We start from the raw sequence: 18,267 nt of genomic DNA on the forward strand, positions 1-18,267 counted from the left end.
AGGGGGACAAAGTTCAATCCATTAAAGCTGTTGAGCAGAGATGGACTGGAGCCAAAGCCTGGCCTCGCGCAACCTCACTTCCAGTCTCTCCTGATTGCCACAGGTCATAACGCAGGCCTGGGTCAGAGTAAGGGACCTTCTAGAATAGAAGATCCAGAGGGCAATAGTCTCAGTGCCCAGAATAAGGCTGGTGTGATATTAGGCCCTCAGGACATACTTTACTGAATGAATGATTGAATGAACCGATTGGCCAGTCAGTGAACATCTGGTGACCAGACAGAGAACAAAAGGTCCACCATACCCCATATATTGTAGCTTCTGATCTTTAAGTGGCCAGGTATTTGAGGGTCTCTGAGTTGTGGTCTCAGTTGTGTTGGGGTCTTGCAGTTATTGCTGTAGTTACTTCTGCTGCTAATAATATGGGAGAATTCACAGGTCTCTCCCCGTCCTTTGAAGTTGAGTCAGTGACATCTTGCTATTAAGAAAAATACAGGAGCAACTACATAACTTACTCTGCTGTCAGCTGTTAGAAGAACTCCTAGAGAGGAAAAGGAGGACCCCACTGAAAAGCTTACTAGTTGGCTCTACAAAAGCAGTCCCAGCATCAGCCTGACTTCTCAGCGTTTGAGATTTGTGTCTTCACCCCAAGATAACTTTAGAGTATGTTAAACTGATTTGGATGGAACTGGTTAAACAGTTGTGGCATGAATGACTAGTTAACTGTTCCCCTTGAAATCAAACAATTGCCAAGTGAGGTTCTTGGTAGTGTCTTGTGCAAATTGCACTAGATACCAAGAGATATGCAGCATAGAGGAGGACACGCGATGGTGTGTGATTGATCTTCCGTAACTGCTGACTGACCACCTGCTGAGCAGGCCCCAGTGCTTAGTGCTATGGAAAACACAGTGATGAACAGCACCAGGTTCTTCCCCAAAATGAGCTCTTGACCCACTAGGGGAGAGAAACACCCCCACGGTGTAACTCTAATAGATGTTACAGAGTAACAAGTTCAAACTGTGTTCTCTGCTAGTAGGGGAGGGAGTAAACAATCTGACAGAGGGAATCCAGACACACTGTTGCCGGAGAAGGGATATGAGTGAGGGTTTGAAGATACCCTAGAGGCTGGCCTTTGATAGGAAGATTTTGGAGAGAGGGCTGGTTCAGGCAGAGAACAGCTCAAGCAAAGCCTAGAGGTGGAGGAGGGCAGAGCGGGTTCCAAAATAGCCAGCACACACTGGGTGAATCAGAAGTCCAGGTTCTCTAAGCAGGGCTTTGAAGACGAAACGGAGGAACTTGGACAATATTTGGGGAGCGCTAGTGAGCCAGGGAACTGTTTTCCCTGGCTCCCTAGGGAAGGGTTAAGAGAAGGGAGTGGTGTGTTCCAATAGATCGCAGGGACAGAGTGGAAGGTTGATTGGGAGGCCATTGTGACTGCAGGTAGAGAAGAGGACATGGGACAGAGGTGGGGACACACACCAGAAATGGACTTTCTGGTGATGGCTTAAGTGAGATGACAGCCCAGATTTACAAACCCACCTAACAGAAGAACCAATGGGAATAACCTCTCCTATCGGTGTCCTTCACAGAAGCCACACACATGCGCCCCAGCTCGGATCTCCTGGGAAGTGACTGGCCTGAGACCAGTGCTTCTTAAGCTGGGCTGCTCCCTGGAACTGTCCAGGAGCTTTAAAAAGATGTATAAATGCCTGGGCCCTACCTACAGAGAAACTGTCTTAATTGGTATGGGGTGAGGCCTGAGCACTGGGGTATTTAAAAGCTCCTCTGCTGATGCCAGTGTGGAACAAGTGTTGAGGGCTTTGCCTGGAGAAATGTCTTCCTGTTAAAGGCAAGCTGTCTGGCTGCTGTCAGTTTGCCATTAGATATTAATTTCTGTGGTTCCTTAATTAAAGGCTATGTCCCACACTAGATAGTAAACTCCCTGAGTATAGGAATTGTAATACCTTCCTGTGACTGCTGTAACTGAGCCTCTAAAAGGCCATTTTGTCGTTCTGTCAAGCCAGCTGCTTCAGGACAATGGGGAATGTGGGAAGACCAGAGAGTTCCACGGCCCGTCGCTGCACTGTAGTTGCAGTTGTTCACTGTCAGGTGGTGAGTGCAGCTATGAACCATCTGGAAGCCAGGCCCCAGTGTGTTTTCTTCCTCATTCAGCTGGTCCTAGGGAACTCCTTACGAGGCACAGGCATCAGCAGGGCCACACTCACTGAGAAGCTCTGGGGGAACATCTGTTTCCTTGCCTTTCCAGCGTCTAGGGCTACATTCCCTGCATTCCTTGGCTCACAGCCCCTTCCTCTGTCTTCAGTGCTAGTGTGTAGCATCTTCTCTCTGACTCCTCTTCCCCCTGCTGCTGTCACGTGGCCTTCTGCTCTTCTGTCTGGAATCTCCCTCTGCCTCTCTCTTAGAAAGACATTGAGGATGGCATTTAGGGCCCACCCAGATCATCCAGAATGATCTCCCCACCTCAAGATCCTTAACTTCATCACAGCTGCAGTATAAGATAACATCTTTTTTTGGCATATAAGATAGCATTCACAGGTTCCAGGGGTTAGGACCTGGTGTCTTTTGGAGGACCACGATGCAGCCCATCACAGGGATTATGTGTTTTCTTTGTAGCCTCACAAGCTAGTACAGCACCTGGGACTGGGTTAGCTGGTGACATAGAGAATGAATCGATAAATAGTGTTGTATTAGTCTGTTCTCAGGCTGCTAATAAAGACATACCCCAGGCAGGGTACAGTGACTCATGCCTGTAATCCCAGCACTTTGGGAGGTTGAGACAGGCGGATCACTTGAGGTCAGGCGTTCGAGACCAGCCTAGCCAACATTTTGTATTTTACAAAAATTAGCCGGATGTAGTGGCATATGTCTGTAATCCCAGATACTTGGGAGGCTGAGGCAAGAGAATCGCTTGAACCGGGGAGGCAGAGGTTGCAGTGAGCTAAGATTGTGCCACTGCACTCTACTGGGCGACAGAGTGAGACTACATCTTAAAAAAAAAAAAAAAAAAAAAACCCAAAACTGGGTAATTTATAAAGGAAAGAGGTTTAGTTGACTCACAGTTCCACATGACTGGGGAGGCCTCACAATCATGGTGAAAGAGCAAGGGACATCTTACATGGCAGCAGGCAGGAGAGCTTGTGCAGGGGAACTCCCCTCTATAAAACCATCAGATCTCATGAGACTCATTCACTATCACAAGAATAGAACGGGAAAGACCCACCCCCATGATTCAGTTACCTCCCACCGGGTCCCTCCCATGACACACACGTGGGAATTATGGGAGCTACAATTCAAGATGAGATTTGGGTGGAGACAGAGCCAAACCATATTGGCAGATAAAGATCCCATTGCATTAGAAATCAAACTCATAGGAATCCAGAAAGAGCACTGGAGGCAAGCTAGGGAACACCAGGCACAGGGGGATTTAACTTGGTGGCTTCTGAAATGCTTATCAATTTGTGCCACTCTCCATTGCCCTCAGGGTAAACACTACTGAGTTCCTGCTTCCCCTCTCCTCTCACCACTTTCATAAAGTTCCATACTGCCCCTAAAATTGGCCCTAGCACACTTGCATTATCAGTACTTCTGTTTTCTTTTTCTCCACTAGACTTCAGCTTCAAGAGGACAGCTCCAAGCCAGGCTCCATCTCATGTATCTCCCCCATTCCCACCAGGACAGAAGCTGGCACTTAATGGGTGCTCAAATATCTGTTAGATGAATAGAGGAACCACTCATGAGTGGATAAGAACCCAACAACCTTGCTTTTGAGAATACTGGCTTATCGAGGGAAACTGGATTGTTTTGTTCACGACTGTGTCCCCAGTGCCTACACCAGGGGTCTGGCTGACAAATCATCAAAAAATATTTGGCAGAGAGAAGTAGGGGACATTCAAAGAGCCTGTGGGTCTTGGGGCAGAGTGTTCAGGGAGAAGAGTGTGTGAGGTTTGGGAAGAGCCTTGGAATTATGTCTTGGGAGATGAGTTGGGATAGAATTCAATGAGAATGGGGAGCCAGCACAGATCATTACTGAAAGAAGAGATGGGTATGATCAGAGATTTAGGGGAGATTTGCCTGGCAGCAGGCACAGGGCAAATTGGGATGGAGAGACTTGGGAAGGAAGGAAAGTCATTTGATTCCCATAATCTAGGCAAGGTGTCAGGATGGCTGGGACTAGTGTGGAGTCATCTGGAATGTTACGAACAAATGACGACAGAGCTTAGATTCAGATTATAGGAGATAAACCAACTCATGAGCTAAGGCCTCACACCCTGGGCCAGCAGGGGGTATCTGAGGTGACTCTTGTGTTTGCCAACCTGAGTGACAGAGCTTGGTGCCCCTACAGGTTTGGGAAAGGAAATGAGGAAGCCAGGTGATCATCTTGACTTGGGACAAGGTGGGTTTTACATAAAGATAGGACATCCTATTATTTTTATTGTGGTTGTTACAATTACTATCATTATTATCTTGTTGGTTAACATTATTGAATATTTCCTATATACCAAGTGGCATTGTGCACTTTTCTTCAATCAATATTGTTTGATTCCACAGCAATCTCGTGTTAGTTTCTATTATCTCCATGGTGAAGGTGATCCTACGAAGGACCTTCCCTTCCCACCTTTTGGTACATCCCACACGTGTCCTGAGTGACTTTTTTTTTTTTTGAGATGGAGTCTTGCTCTGTCACCCAAATAGCTGGGATTACAGGCACCTGCCACCACGCCTGGCTAATATTAATTTTTTTTTTTTCAGTAGAGATAGGGTTTCACCATGTTGGCCAGGATGGCCTCAAATCCTTACCTCAGGTGATCTGACTGCCTCGGTCTCCCAAAGTGCTGGGAATACAGGTGTGAGCCACTGTGTCCAGCCTGAGAGACCATCTAAAAGATGGAGGATGGGAGGATGGGGGTGCTGGGAATATTGTCAGACCCCTGGGAAGTAGGGGGACTGGCTGGCACACTGGCACCCACCACTTGTTGGTCCATCCACCACGACATCACACCAGGAAGGTCAACCAGAACCATCCCTTTTTCGACCCAAAGTTGGTCCTGGTGTTATCATAGGAGGCCTCCCTGGCCTGAGGGCTGTTCCAGGTCCAGATAGGGCACGTCTTCCACTAGGCTGTCGGAGGTCACCTGCCAGTAACCCCCTAGCCTATGTACCTTTGCATGGGCCATGATACCTCTCTGATCTTTATAAAATGAGTGAGGCTCAACAACATCAGGTCCAGACTTGCAGCCATAATTCGCCTGGCCTTCACCCTGCCTGACCGAAGCTGTTTTGTTGTGTTAGGACACAGTCGTGCATGAGGCTCCCTGCCTGCAGCCTCCAGGAGTCACGAGTATTATGCAGGGCTCGTACACTGTTGCCTGCGTGGGAAGGGCCAGAGTTTGTGCAATAGGCCTCATGTTTCTTCCCATTAGCCTTAGGCCTGCAGAAGAACCTACTACAGGACACTCATCTCATATAAGACTGAAGACAGGACAGAAAGGAGAAAGAGAGAGAGAGAGGGGAGAGAGCAGGTAGATAATGGTGCACTCCTTATGTCATCTGATCCTCATTACAGCCCTAGGAAATAAAAAGAAAAATATCTATTAGTTCAGCTTAAAGACAGATTTAGCTCCAGCAGCTTCAAAGTAAGATCCTTCACCTCCCAAAGCAGAGGTTCTACACAGGGGTGTGTAGCCGAGGGTGTAAGTCTTGTATGTACCCCGTCATTACACGCTGCGGTGTCAGAGTCTTCAGGAGGTTCTCACTCCAGCTGCCCATCGGGATCACCCAGGGAACTTCAAAACCTACCGATACCTTGCCCTACCCCAAGATTCTGATGTAATTGGTCTAGGATGTGGCTTGAGCACCAGAATATTTAAGCAGATGTGATTTCTGATTTTAAAATATCTTTCTGGAGGATTAATGAATGGGAGAAGGAAATGAGCAGGGGCCCAAGAGAAACCAGGCAGGAGGCCTAGATGAGAGATGATGGTGCCTTGGATCGGGGTAGTCACAGTGGGAAATGAGAGCACTAGATGAAATGTGGACCTAATTTGGAGGTGGCATGGACGGTATGAGCTGGTGCGTGTCTCTCTAAAGACTAGCATTTTCAAATGTGGAGCAGAGGCAGTCATCATCCTAACTGTGGCAATTTTGTGGAAACTGAGAACAACAGCAGATCTTGGCCTTCTGAATCTTATGGGTTCAGGCTGGGAGTTCTAGCTCACTGCCCATTCCCAGGAAACAGCAGCTCAGCTTCTCCAGGGCTGCTGGAGGAGCTTCCTAAGACGTGGAGCAAGAGGAACGACACAGGCTGCAAATCGAGCTCAGCTTGACCACTGTATTAGTTTCCAATGGCCACTGTTAGAAATTACCACAACCTTAGTGGCTTAAAGCACCACACATTTATTCTCTTAAATTTCTGGAGATCAGATGTCAAACATCAGATGCACTGAGCTAAAGTCAAGGTATTGGCAGGCTGACTCCTTCTAGAGTCTTTGGGGAGAATCTGTTTCCTTGCCTTCTACAGCCTCTGGTGTTCACCTGTGTTCCTTCTCCATCTTCAAAGCGCATCACACCAACGTCTGCTTCCATAATCACATTGCCTTCTCCTTTGTAGTCAAAACTCCTGCCTCCAGAATCGCTTGAACCCAGGAGGCGGAGGTTGCAGTGAGCTGACATCATGCCATTGCACTCCAGCCTGGGTGACAAGAGTGAAACTCCATCTCAAAAAGAAACCTCCTGTCTCCCTCTCATAAGGACACTTGTGGTTACATTTAGGGCCCACATGGGGAATCCAGGATAATCTCTCCATCTCAAGATCCTTAATCACACCGTCAAAGTCCCTTTTCACACCATCCAAATCCCTTTTGCCGTACAAAGTAAGATTCTCAGATTCCAGGAATTAGGACTTGGATATCTTTGAGGACCATTTTTCAGCCTACCACACCCTGGGTCCTGTGCAAAGAGATGCCGAAACACAGCCTCTCGATGTGGTTTGCATCTGAGTGGTTTTTGTCTGGGATTTAACTGGCTTCAGTGAATGGCTTTGTGGAGGACATTCTATCACAGAATAAGAGTAAACCTTCACCCTTTATCCAAGGCTTTGAGATAAAGGGAAGTCTCTTCGAGGTAGAGATGAAAGGGGTTCAAGGGAAAGCTGCAAAGGGTGTCCTGGAGGCGGGGATGGAGGGTAGAATGGAGAAAGATCTGACAGACAGAACCTCAGAACTGCTGAAAAGCCGTGTCTCGCCCTGATCCGTGCCTGGGGAGCAGAGAAATCTCATTCCTCTCCTGGCTCCAGGAAGATGGAGTGTGCACGAATCACCCACGAGGAAGGAAATGAAAAGGTGACGCCAGGAATTGTCGATATTATAAATCCCTGTAGTCTCACAGCCTCTCTAAATGTTTTGATAGCAGAATTTGATGGATTGTAAATCAGAGCAGGCTTGTCTTAAACATTTGATAGTGCCTTATTTATTTACGTATGTGACACATAAAACCAGAATTGATTCTTTCTTCTTTCTGTCTTACCAAGATATTTTTTTCTGCTTTCAGAAACGCATCACTTTTCTCTTAGCCCTGGTTTTCCGTGTTTGTGGGCGTGTAGGTGCGTGTGCTTATACATGGTGGCAGCTATTATGATTCTTTCCACACAGAGAAAGAATACTTTGCCTGGGAGAAGACTATAGCATCAGGAATTAACTGAAAAAATAATAAAGCTACTTTGCTTCAAAATATGTCTTAATCTTACTGCTTAAAAAAAAAAAAAAAACAAGATTATTGTTCAGAGAAAGAGGGAGAGTAATGGTGTTACAATGTGATCGATTTATGATTTGAAACAGGTAGATGCACATACAAAGACAATTTCCTGACTTTCCTGGCTCAGGATGTAGCGTCATGAGTTACCTCCATCTCCTCAAATGGATCGAATTAGCCTCATTATCATACTCTTTCTCACACACTAATTTCAGGTTTACAATACATCTAGGTCTGGGCACAATGGCCCACGCCTGTAATCCCAGCACTTTGGGAAGCCAAGGCGGGAGGATCACTTGAGCTCAGGAGTTCAAGACCAGCCTGGGCAACATAGTGAGACTTTGGCTACATTAATTAATTAATTAATTAATCAATCAATCTATTGGGGTTGCCCTTGAGTCATCATAAACATTGCTGCCATTTATTGCACATTTGCAGGTACCTGACACTATAATGGAGTCTTTACAAGCATTATACCATTTAATCCTCATACCCCTATGAGGTGGTCATTAGCTACAGATACGTTTATTTATTATAAATAAATAAACCAAATCTAGAAGCCATGTAGCTTGCCAACCTCCTACAACTGGAAGTGTCAGATAGAGCTGCAATTCAAACCATTCTGTACTGATTCTAAAACTAATGGACTTACCCACTCAACTGACGTCTCAAGAATCAGTGCAGTCTAAAACACCCTGACCTTGACATTGAGAACAGACAGCCACCTCTGGAAGACACTTCACTCACCTGCCCAGACAGGCCACAAACACCTTGTAATGGTGGTGAAGGTCCTCTCACCGTACTTATATTCTGTTCCTTCCCAAATCTTGTGGTTGACCTTGACTAATGAATAGCGCAGGTCACCTCTAAGAGTCTTCCCACTCCAGTGCCCTATGGACCTTATTGATTCTGGCTTTTCTCCATCAGCTTCTCCCATCAAAGATGGAGCATGACATTTGGGTGCAAAGTTCTGTTTTTTATTTATTTATTTATTTATTTATTGAGATGAAGTTTCACTCTTGTTGCCCAGGCTAAAGTGCAATGGCACGATCTCAGCTCACTGCAATCTCTGCCTCCCAAGTTCAAGCAATTCTTCTGCCTCAGCCTCCCAAGTAGCTGGGATTACAGGCGTGTACCACCATGCCCGGCTAATTTTGTATTTTTAGTAGAGATGGGGTTTCACCACATTGGCCAGGCTGGTCTTGAACTCCTGACCTCAGGTAATCCACCCTCCTTGGCCTCCCAAAGTGCTGGGATTATAGGCGTGAGCCACCGCACCCAGCCTCAAAGTTCTTTTTATAAGCTGTCAAGACAGTGCATCATTTTGACTACTTCAAAAAGCCGTGTGCTATAGTTTTTTATCCACTTTATAACAACTATTATTTGGGATTAAAATTTCTTCTAATATTTGATCTGGGCTCACAGATGACTTTTTCCTGTCTCTCTCTTTTTTTTTTTAATCTGTTTGAAGCTCTTATCTCATATTTATCTCTTCCTGAATTGTCTTAAGTAGGAGAAAGAAAAGCTTATTTCCATTATAAAACCATTGAGGAGCTTTGTTTTCATGTTGAAAAGGGAAAAGTACATTTCAGTGAAGCTTTTTAAGACTTTTCAAAAAAGTATCTTTGGGGAGAATGTGAATTTTAAATAATAACTGAATAATTTGAAAAGTATTTGCAGTGAACATAAAATTGTCACAGGTCGCCAGTGAGCCTCCTCCTCTGTTTTCACTGCCACTCACGAGTGTCTCAAGACTGTTCCTCACATGTAGATCTCAGCTGAGATACCCTCTCCTCAAAGCGGCTTTCCCTGATTATACCATTGAGAGTAACTTTTGTTTTTTTGAGATGGAGTCTTGCTCTGTCGCCCAGGCTGGAGTGCAGTGGTGCGATCTCGGCTCACCGCAAGCTCCGCCTCCCAGGTTCACGCCATTCTCCTGCTTCAGCCTCCTGAGTAGCTGGGACTACAGGCGCCCGCCACCTCGCCCGGCTAATTTTTTGCATTTTTAGTAGAGACAGGGTTTCACCGTGTTAGCCAGGATGGTCTCGATCTCCTGACCTCATGATTTGCCCATCTCAGCCTCCCAAAGTGCTGGGATTACAGGCTGACCCATCGTGCCTGGCCAAAAGTAACTTTTTTGTCACCATCACATCATTTTTAAAACCTCTCTGCATAGCAATTACCACTATAAGTTCTTTGTTTCCTGGTTACTTTCTGTCTCCCCTCCTGGATGGTGGACTCCTTGAAGGCAAGATTCTTATACCTTACTCCCTGGGTATCTAAGGCAGCGCCTGGCACATAGCAGGCACTCGAGAATGAATGAATGAATGAACGAATGAACGAACGAACGAACAAATGAATGCCTGAGCTATGCTATGTTTATATTTCTATTTCTTTTTTGTTGTTGTTGTTGTTGTTGTTGTTGTTGAGACGGAGTTTCGCTCTGTCGCCCAGGCTGGAGTGCAGTGGCCGGATCTCAGCTCACTGCAAGCTCCGCCTCCCGGGTTCACGCCATTCTCCTGCCTCAGCCTCCCGAGTAGCTGGGACTACAGGCGCCCGCCACCTCGCCCAGCTAGTTTTCTGTATTTTTTAGTAGAGACGGGGTTTCACCATGTTAGCCAGGGTGGTCTCGATCTCCTGACCTCGTGATCTGCCCGTCTCGGCCTCCCAAAGTGCTGGGATTACAGGCTTGAGCCACCGCGCCCGGCCTATATTTCTATTTCTAAAAAAAAAAAAAGGCTGGGCACAGTGGCTCAAGCCTGTAATCCCAGCACTTTGGGAGGCTGAGACGGGCGGATCACGAGGTCAGGAGATCGAGACCATCCTGGCTAACATGGTGAAACCCCGTCTCTACTAAAAAAATACAAAAAACTAGCTGGGTGAGGTGGCGAGCGCCTATAGTCTCAGCTACTCGGGAGGCTGAGGCAGGAGAATGGCATAAACCCAGGAAGCGGAGCTTGCAGTGAGCTGAGATCCAGCCACTGCACTCCAGCCTGGACAACAGAGCGAGACTGTCTCAAAAAAAAAAAAAAAAAAAAAAAAAAAAAACAGATCTTCTGCTGTAGATCCCTTTTAAAACACCAGGAATGTTTGAGGAAGGCAACAGGGTGGTAAGATGCAGATTACTGGCGATGAGTGCCTCTCACAGCTCACTCCCAGAATGTGCAGGGAGGTGTTGAAGACAGGGATGACGTGATCAGATTCATGTTTAGAAACATGATGTTCAGTCATGGCATCGGTTGTGAGGTATGGGGCAGTAAGCAATCTATTGCTAAAAATAAAGGCTTGAAGTTTGTGAGTGGCTTACTTTTCTTGATTGGCAAGGACTGGATAGACAAGGTTATTCCTATTAAAATGTCATCCCACTCATGTCCTGAGAATCTTTCTTAAGGAAGAGGGAATGGTGTGAGGTTAGAACCAACCCAACAAGGATGACAGGTGACCCTGAGAGAATGTTACAAATAGGCATCCCAGCAACCATGCTGTCATGGCAGGAAAAGGCTGAGAACTGCTGTTTTAGAAAGGAATGGTGGCAGCAAGGAGGCTGGCCTGAAACTGTGTCTGTCAGGATGTTTTCAGTTACAAGTGACAGAAAACCCCATCAAACTGGTTTAAACAAATTGACACCATGGAAAAATCTGTGAGTCTGTTGGACTGGGGCTCAGTGGGATTCAGTGGGACATCATCAGGACTGGTTCTCTGCATCTCTCAACTCAGCCTTCAGCTCAGCACCCAGGCATGCTCTCCTCCATCGTGGCGAGATAGCCTCTGGTGCCTCTTGGCTTCTATCCAATGCCCTTAGCAACTCCACCAGAAAGGAGCACATTCATTCTCCCAAGGGTTCCAGTAAACACTCCAGAATGGAATCCCCCTGATTCTGACTGCTCTACTTGGATCGGGCTGTTCCTTAATCACTCACTGTTCCTGGAGGCAATGATGTTCTCACTGGGCAGGACCAAGTCACATGTGCAGTGCTGGGGATTTGAAATGGGCCAGGCATGTGTAGGGGTCTTTCTCTAGAAAAACTGGATGGTCATTGCCAGAGGAGGAGGGAAAGGGCACTAGATCGGCAATGCCGGCATCCAGCCGGGGAGGCCCAGGGCTCAGGCCAGGTGCGGCACTCACTGCAGCTGTGGAGGAAAGCCCCTGAGCAGGGCCTGGGGCAGAGGAATGAAGAATTAGGAGACCTCATGGAAGCAGAGTCAGGAAGGCCTGGGGCATAGCAGACTCCAGGATGGGGAGGACATGGAAGAGCCAGTGCAATCCCAGTTTCCAGCCCGAATGACTAAGTCGACACTGGAGCATTTGTTTGGAATAAGGAGCATTACAGAAAGATAGGGTTTGGAAGCAGGTGATGAACTCGATTCTAGATGTGTTAAATCTGAAGTCTATGTGAGAACCCCTACTCCTTCCCCCAGTGGTGATCATAGATGCACATGGCATGCACTTGAAAGAGACTCTTAAAGCCACCCAGCTCAGCTGCTGCCACGTTTCCCCTTCTCCTGGTGGGGATAAATGAGTAGACCTTGTTCTCCAAGTGGAATTGGATCATCTATCATCTATTTTTTTTTTTAGACTCAGTCTCACTCTGTCACCCAGGCTGGAGTGATGTGGCACTATCTCGGTTCACTGCAACATCTGCCTCCCGGGCTCAGGCGATTCTCCCACCTCAGCCTCCTGAGTAGCTGGGATTATGGTGCCCACTACCACACCTGCCTAATTTTTGTATTTTTAGTAGAGACAGGGTTTCACCATGTTGACCAGGCCGGTCTCGAGCTCCTCCTGAACTCAAGCAATCCACCTGCCTCGGCCTTCCAAAATGCTGGGATTATAGGCATGAGCAACCGTGCCTGGCCGGATCATCTATTTTTTTATTCATGTATTATTTTTCCTGGTTTTCTTTTCTTTTTTTTTTTTTTTTTTTTGAGATGGAGTCTGGCTCTGTCACCAGGCTGGAGTGCAGTGGCAAGATCCTGGCTCACTGCAACCTCCGCCTCCTAGGTTCAAGAGATTCTCCTGCCTCGGCCTCCTGAGTAGCTGGGACAATAGGCATGTGCCACCATGCTAATTTTTGCATTTCACCATGTTGGCCTGGCTGGTCTCGATCTCCTGACCTTGTGATCCGCTCGCCTCAGCCTCCCAAATGCTGAGATTACAGGCGTGAGCCACCATGCCTAGCTTATGTTTCCTGGTTTTCATAAATTATTCTGACTTTGTTAAGCTTTCAGTGGAGAATGGCCACTCCAGCCTTTGTCCAGTTACGAATCATCTAGTCCCTCCTGTCTTCTTGCCAGCTGCCTGCAGCTGGGAAGGAAAGTCTGGGGCTCTGGAGAGGAGCGGCCAGGGCTAGGAAGGTTGGTTTGGTAGATATCTGCAAGGATGAGCAGATCTTTGGGATGGATGAGTTCACCAAGAAGGATGGAGAGGAGAGGGATGAGAAGAGCCAAGTGCATGGCAATGCACCCACTGAGAACAGAAAAACAGAAGAGGAAGCCGAGGGGCCAGGCATGGTGGCTCACACCTGTAATCCTAGCACTTTGGGAGGCTGAGGCAGGTGGATTGCTGGAGTTCGGGAATTTGACACCAGCCTGGGCAACATGGTGAAACACTGTCTCTACTAAAATACAAAAAAAGTAGCTAGGTATGGGGGCATGCACCTGTAGTCCAAGCTACTCAGGAGGCTGAGGCATGAAAATTGCTTGAGCCCGGGAGGCCAAGGCTATGGTGAGCTGAAATCACACCACTGCACTCCAGCCTGGGCAACAGAGCAAGACTCTGTCAAAAAAGAAGAAGAAGGAGAAGGAGAAGGAGAAGGATCGAGATCAAGAAGGAGCAGCCAGTAGGGGTGTTTTGAGGATGACAGTTTGCCCTGCAGAGTCAGTGATGGGGGATATATTTGGCAGTTTAAGATAAAATTGTCAACAGAGCTGGGAGGGCAGAATCCACAGAGGTGAGGGGCAAAGCATGCAGTAAGAGAAGCGGTGAGCAGGTGTAATCATAAACTTCCTTTGAGAATTTTGACGGTAAAATCATTTTAACAACAGGTACCCTCTGTTGTGAGCTCCAAGCTCATCAAGGATCAGGCACAGAATCAAATATACTCAAATTAGCTCACTGGATATTCTCGGCCACCCTTTGATGTGGCTACCATTTTCATCCCCATGGTACAAACAGAAAGGCTGAGGCTTCAAAGGATTGGTGGAACTTGTCCAGGATCTCTCACCCGTGGCGTGGAACCAGACCTCGAAGGCACGTCTCTCACTCAGGAGCCTGAGCTCTTCACCTCTGCCATGGGATGAAGGAGCTGATATAATGATGTGTAGATGGTAGTGGAATCGAGCTGTCATGAGAGATTTAGCCTTGCTTTTCATGTTTGCTTTGCTTTGCTTTGTTTGCCTTTTTATGGAAACGGCAACCTGAGATGTTTGTAACCCAAAGGGAAGGGGACCCAGTGGAGGGAGACAGGAGTTGACAGAACCCATGAGTGCTGAGCTAGAGGCCTGGTAGAAGGATTAGCCTTTTAACAGGGAGACCAACTACCTCCTCCTAACCAACTGGAAAGCAAAGAGATGCTTGGAGATGGAAAAGATGAGCTGGATCTCAGCAAGAAACAAGGCAAAATCTACTAAAACAGAGAGGCAAAGTTGGGAAATTCATATTGTAACAGTTACATAGGAAATTCGAGAGGTAGGAACAAAAGATGAGTGAGAAAAAATCTCAGAGTGGCGTGACCAGGTGAGATGAGCTAGCGAAAGTGCGCAGCACCTGATATAGCGGCTGGCCGCTGAGAGGCGCTGTGGAGGAAAACAGGGTCTGATGGGAGAAGGGGTGGAGCAGTCCTTCTGAACATCAGTTTGCCAATCCCCTCACCACTCCCACTAGCTTACTAATCAAAGTCACCCTGTGATTAGTCCCAGAACATACCAGTGTCAGAGGTCTCCATTCGGGCCAGTTCTGCAGGTGAAGGATCACCCCATTTTACAGCTGCAGGAACTGAGATTGGCCATGGTGAATTAACATGCAGCATTTGGTATTCTCTGGCTTGCATGTGGGTTTGGGGGTTGTGAGGTGGGCAACAAGGCTGTGGCCAGAGAAGAGTAGACTCCTAGTAAGTGATGAAGCCAGGATTCAAACTGGGGGTGCTGGCTTCAGCCTGTGTCCCACTTCCACTGACCTGGTGGGCACTAATGCTGAGCACTGATGGAGAACAAGACCCCTGGAGGCCAAGGCTTTTCCTGTTGAAGAGCTTTGGAATTCATTGGTTCAGAGTAAATGAGTAAATTTGGGGCTCCAGGTTCACATGGGTCGAGACCCGGTCTTCCTTCTCAGGCATCAGTGGCTTCCTCTGCCCCTGAGTGCTGACTACCCTGTCTGAAGCCACCACCCCATCCCACCTCTGGCAGGACACCCAGCCTCCTCTCAGGGCCCTGTGTCACCCAAATGTGTGGCGATGCTCACACGGCAGGCGCCGTGAAGTAGCTGCAGACCTCACTTCAAACTTCCATGGGCCACTGATGTAGCTTTTTTGGTTAGAAAGGATTATGTCAGCTTTCTTCCTAACAAGAGCTTTTCAGAACAGCTCATTGAAAAAGACATCGCAATTCAATTAAAATCTTCCTCCTTTGAACACTCCCAGAGGGGCAAGGCCACTTGGAATTTGTGAGAAATCTAATTTATAGACACGGTATCAGGAAATAGAATTGTTAACAATGAACAATTGTGTATCATAGGGATCAAGCAGCAGGCGTGGAGCCAGGATTATCTGGATTCTACCCTCTTCAGCAAGCCATTGAACCTCTCTGAGCCTCAGTTTCCTCATCTGTAAAATGGAGATCACAGCCATCGGTTGGTGTTCTGGGAATAGTAGAGATTATGCATGTAAGCCAGGTATTGTGGCTCCCACCTGTAATCCCAGCACCTTGGGAGGCTGAGGCAGGGGGATCACTTGACCCCAGGAGTTTAAAACCAGGCTGGGTAATATAATGAGACCCCTATCTCTACAATTTTAAAAAATTGTTTTAATAAGCTGGGCATGGTGGCATGTGCCTGTAGTCCCAGCTACTCAGGAGGCTGAAGTGGGAGGATCACTTGAACCCAGAAGTTTGAGGTTATAGTGAGCCATGATCATGCCACTCCACTCCAACCTGGGTGACAGAGTAAGAACCTGTCTCTAAATAGAATACAGTTTTAAAAGATTATGCGTGTAAACAACATTTTAGTACTATCAGGTTTCCTTGATCAACAAACCCCATCTTTTCTTTTTAAAAATGTGTCTGTTTGAGCAACTAAGCAATACAAAAAGTTAAAACACAAACGCAGATAACAGGAAATCGCTTCTTACATCTCAGCTTTCCCAAATCACCAACCCTCTTTCTGTGGATCTTGTTTATAAAGATGTTTTAATGTTATCAAGCAGCCAGCATTCTGTTTTCTTTTCCAGGATTGTACTTTTGTACAATTCTTCCCCCGTTTCTACCTCATCCTCCAAATTGTCTGTCATTCCCTTTGGGAGTATTAATACAGTATTGTACTCTTTGGTACGGCAGAGAGCTTTGGTTGTTTGTAGTTTTAGCTGCAGAAAAAAAAAAAAAAAAAAAAAAGCAGCAGTTATGAACATTTCTGTGTCTTCACGGGACAATGTGTTTCAGCCCAACCAGTTCTGAATTAGAAGAAGCCAAGTGACATCTTGATTCCAAAGGTAGCAAACAAGGCTACACAGCAGTTGCGTGACTTCTGATTAAAAATATACATCCCCAGGCTCTGCACCTGGAGGCTTGGGTGTAGTAACTCTGGACTGAGGTTTGTGAATGGTATTTTTACAAAAAGCCCTCCAGGTGATGTGTGATGGTTTGGAAGCCACATTATAGGCCCAACCCCAAAATTCAAATTTGGATTTAAGATAAAATGGGGAAAAATCAGAAAACTCAGGAATTCACTCTTGGTCACCAGTGGCCTCTCAGAGGCAATTTTGTTTAACAGATGAGAAAAATGGAGACAAGAATGGAAACAGATGAGAAGAGAGCTGGGTTGCTGGAGCTCAGAGCAAAGCCCTGGCCCTCCGCTTTGTAGCATCTAATTCCTCCTGCCCTGCCCCCACCCGCCACCATTGCCATGACATATCTACCCAGCAAAATGCCTTCTGCGGGGGTGTCATGTTGTGATTTTAAAACACAAAGGAACAATTCCTGCCCCCACCCCCTCGAAAAAGATCTACCCTTGATGAACTGAGGCAGAATCTGTTAACAGCCCTGTCAGAAGACCCCACAAAGCTAAAAGCATCCTTTTTGGTTTTGATGTCTTGACAAGATGCTTCCTTTGAAAGCTCCCAGACAGCCCTGTTATTTCTTCTGACAGCCCCAGTGAAAAGCTCTGCCATGAGACATGGCATCCCTGTCAAAGCCCGGAGGTGTGATTCCCTGAGAGCGAGCAGCTCTTGAGCATTCCCTGGGCTCAGAGCACTGCCGCCCTCTGGATAGACCCCTGGGATCCAGGTTCTGCAGCTCCCTCTGGCTTCTGAACCCTCAAGCGCTACAGATCCACCGCTGCAGGAGGCCTCTACAGTCTGACTCCTCACCTCCCCCAGATGCCTCCCTAAGGAGGTCAAGAGCAGAGCCATGTACCATCCTGACAGCCAGACTGTGAGCCAGCCACCTTGAGAAGTTTCCAGGGGCTGCTGTGGCAGTTTGATCCATTTTTTCCTTCTCCCAGGGGCCGCAGGCCACTTGCAGGGAAAGGTCAGGAAATGCCACCACCTGTCTCTGGAACTGATGATGGGAAGGAGAAAGAACAAAGGATGCAGAGGAGGGTGCTTCTTGGGGAGCCTTACAGAGCCCTGTACCTTAAAGCTTGCCACACCTGCGTAGTAGCATCCTTACCTGGGAGCCTGTTAGAAAGGCACAGTCATGGCCAGGCGCAGTGGCTCACACCTGTAATCCCAGCACTTTGGGAGGCCGAGATGGGTGGATCACCTGAGGTCAGGAGTTCGAGACCAGCCTGGCCAACATGGCAAAACCCCGTCTCTACTAAAAATACAAAAATTAGCCAGGCATGGTGGCACATGCCTATAATCCCAGCTACTCGGGAGGCTGAGGCAGGAGAATCGCTTGAGCCCAGAGTGTGAAGGTTGCAGTGAGCTGAGATTGCGCCACTGTACTCCAGCCTAGGCAAAAGAGCGAAATTCCATTTCAAAAAAAAAGCACAGTCATAGGCCCTATGCCAGACACACTGAATCAGCATCTGTATTTTAGCACAATCCCAGGTCTACACATAAAGTTCATATCCCAGTTTTACTGCTCCAGGCTGTGTGACCTTGATCAAGCTCCTTAACCTCTCTGAGCCTTAGTGTCCACGTAGGGTTTCTGAGAAGTGAAACTTAGCACTTAGGATATTGGTGAATGTTGGCTGTCATTATTGTTGGGGAATTGATTAAGGGAGAATCAGAGCTGTGACATACAAACCCCAACTGTTCAGCCATTCCGTGGTGGGGAAGAGAGGCCAAACCAA

General features: G+C 47.2%; 1 protein-coding gene across 3 annotated transcripts in view; it reads left to right on the forward strand.

The window, feature by feature from the left end:
- Window positions 1-18,267, forward strand: part of ZHX2 (zinc fingers and homeoboxes 2) — a 191,035-nt gene that overhangs the window by 145,609 nt on the left and 27,159 nt on the right. The window contains exon 3 of one of the 3 annotated variants that reach the window (XM_033202836.1): window positions 15,495-15,651. The exons of 1 other annotated variant lie outside the window; for it this stretch is intronic. The gene's annotated coding sequence lies outside the window, so the exon portion shown is untranslated. The remainder of the gene's footprint in view (window positions 1-15,494; window positions 15,652-18,267) is intronic. One more of the 3 variants, XM_033202838.1, reaches the window with a different exon arrangement.

Source organism: Trachypithecus francoisi, unplaced genomic scaffold (genome assembly GCF_009764315.1).
Source record: "Trachypithecus francoisi isolate TF-2019V2 unplaced genomic scaffold, Tfra_2.0 Lachesis_group7, whole genome shotgun sequence".
Taxonomy (NCBI): Eukaryota; Metazoa; Chordata; class Mammalia; order Primates; family Cercopithecidae; genus Trachypithecus; species Trachypithecus francoisi.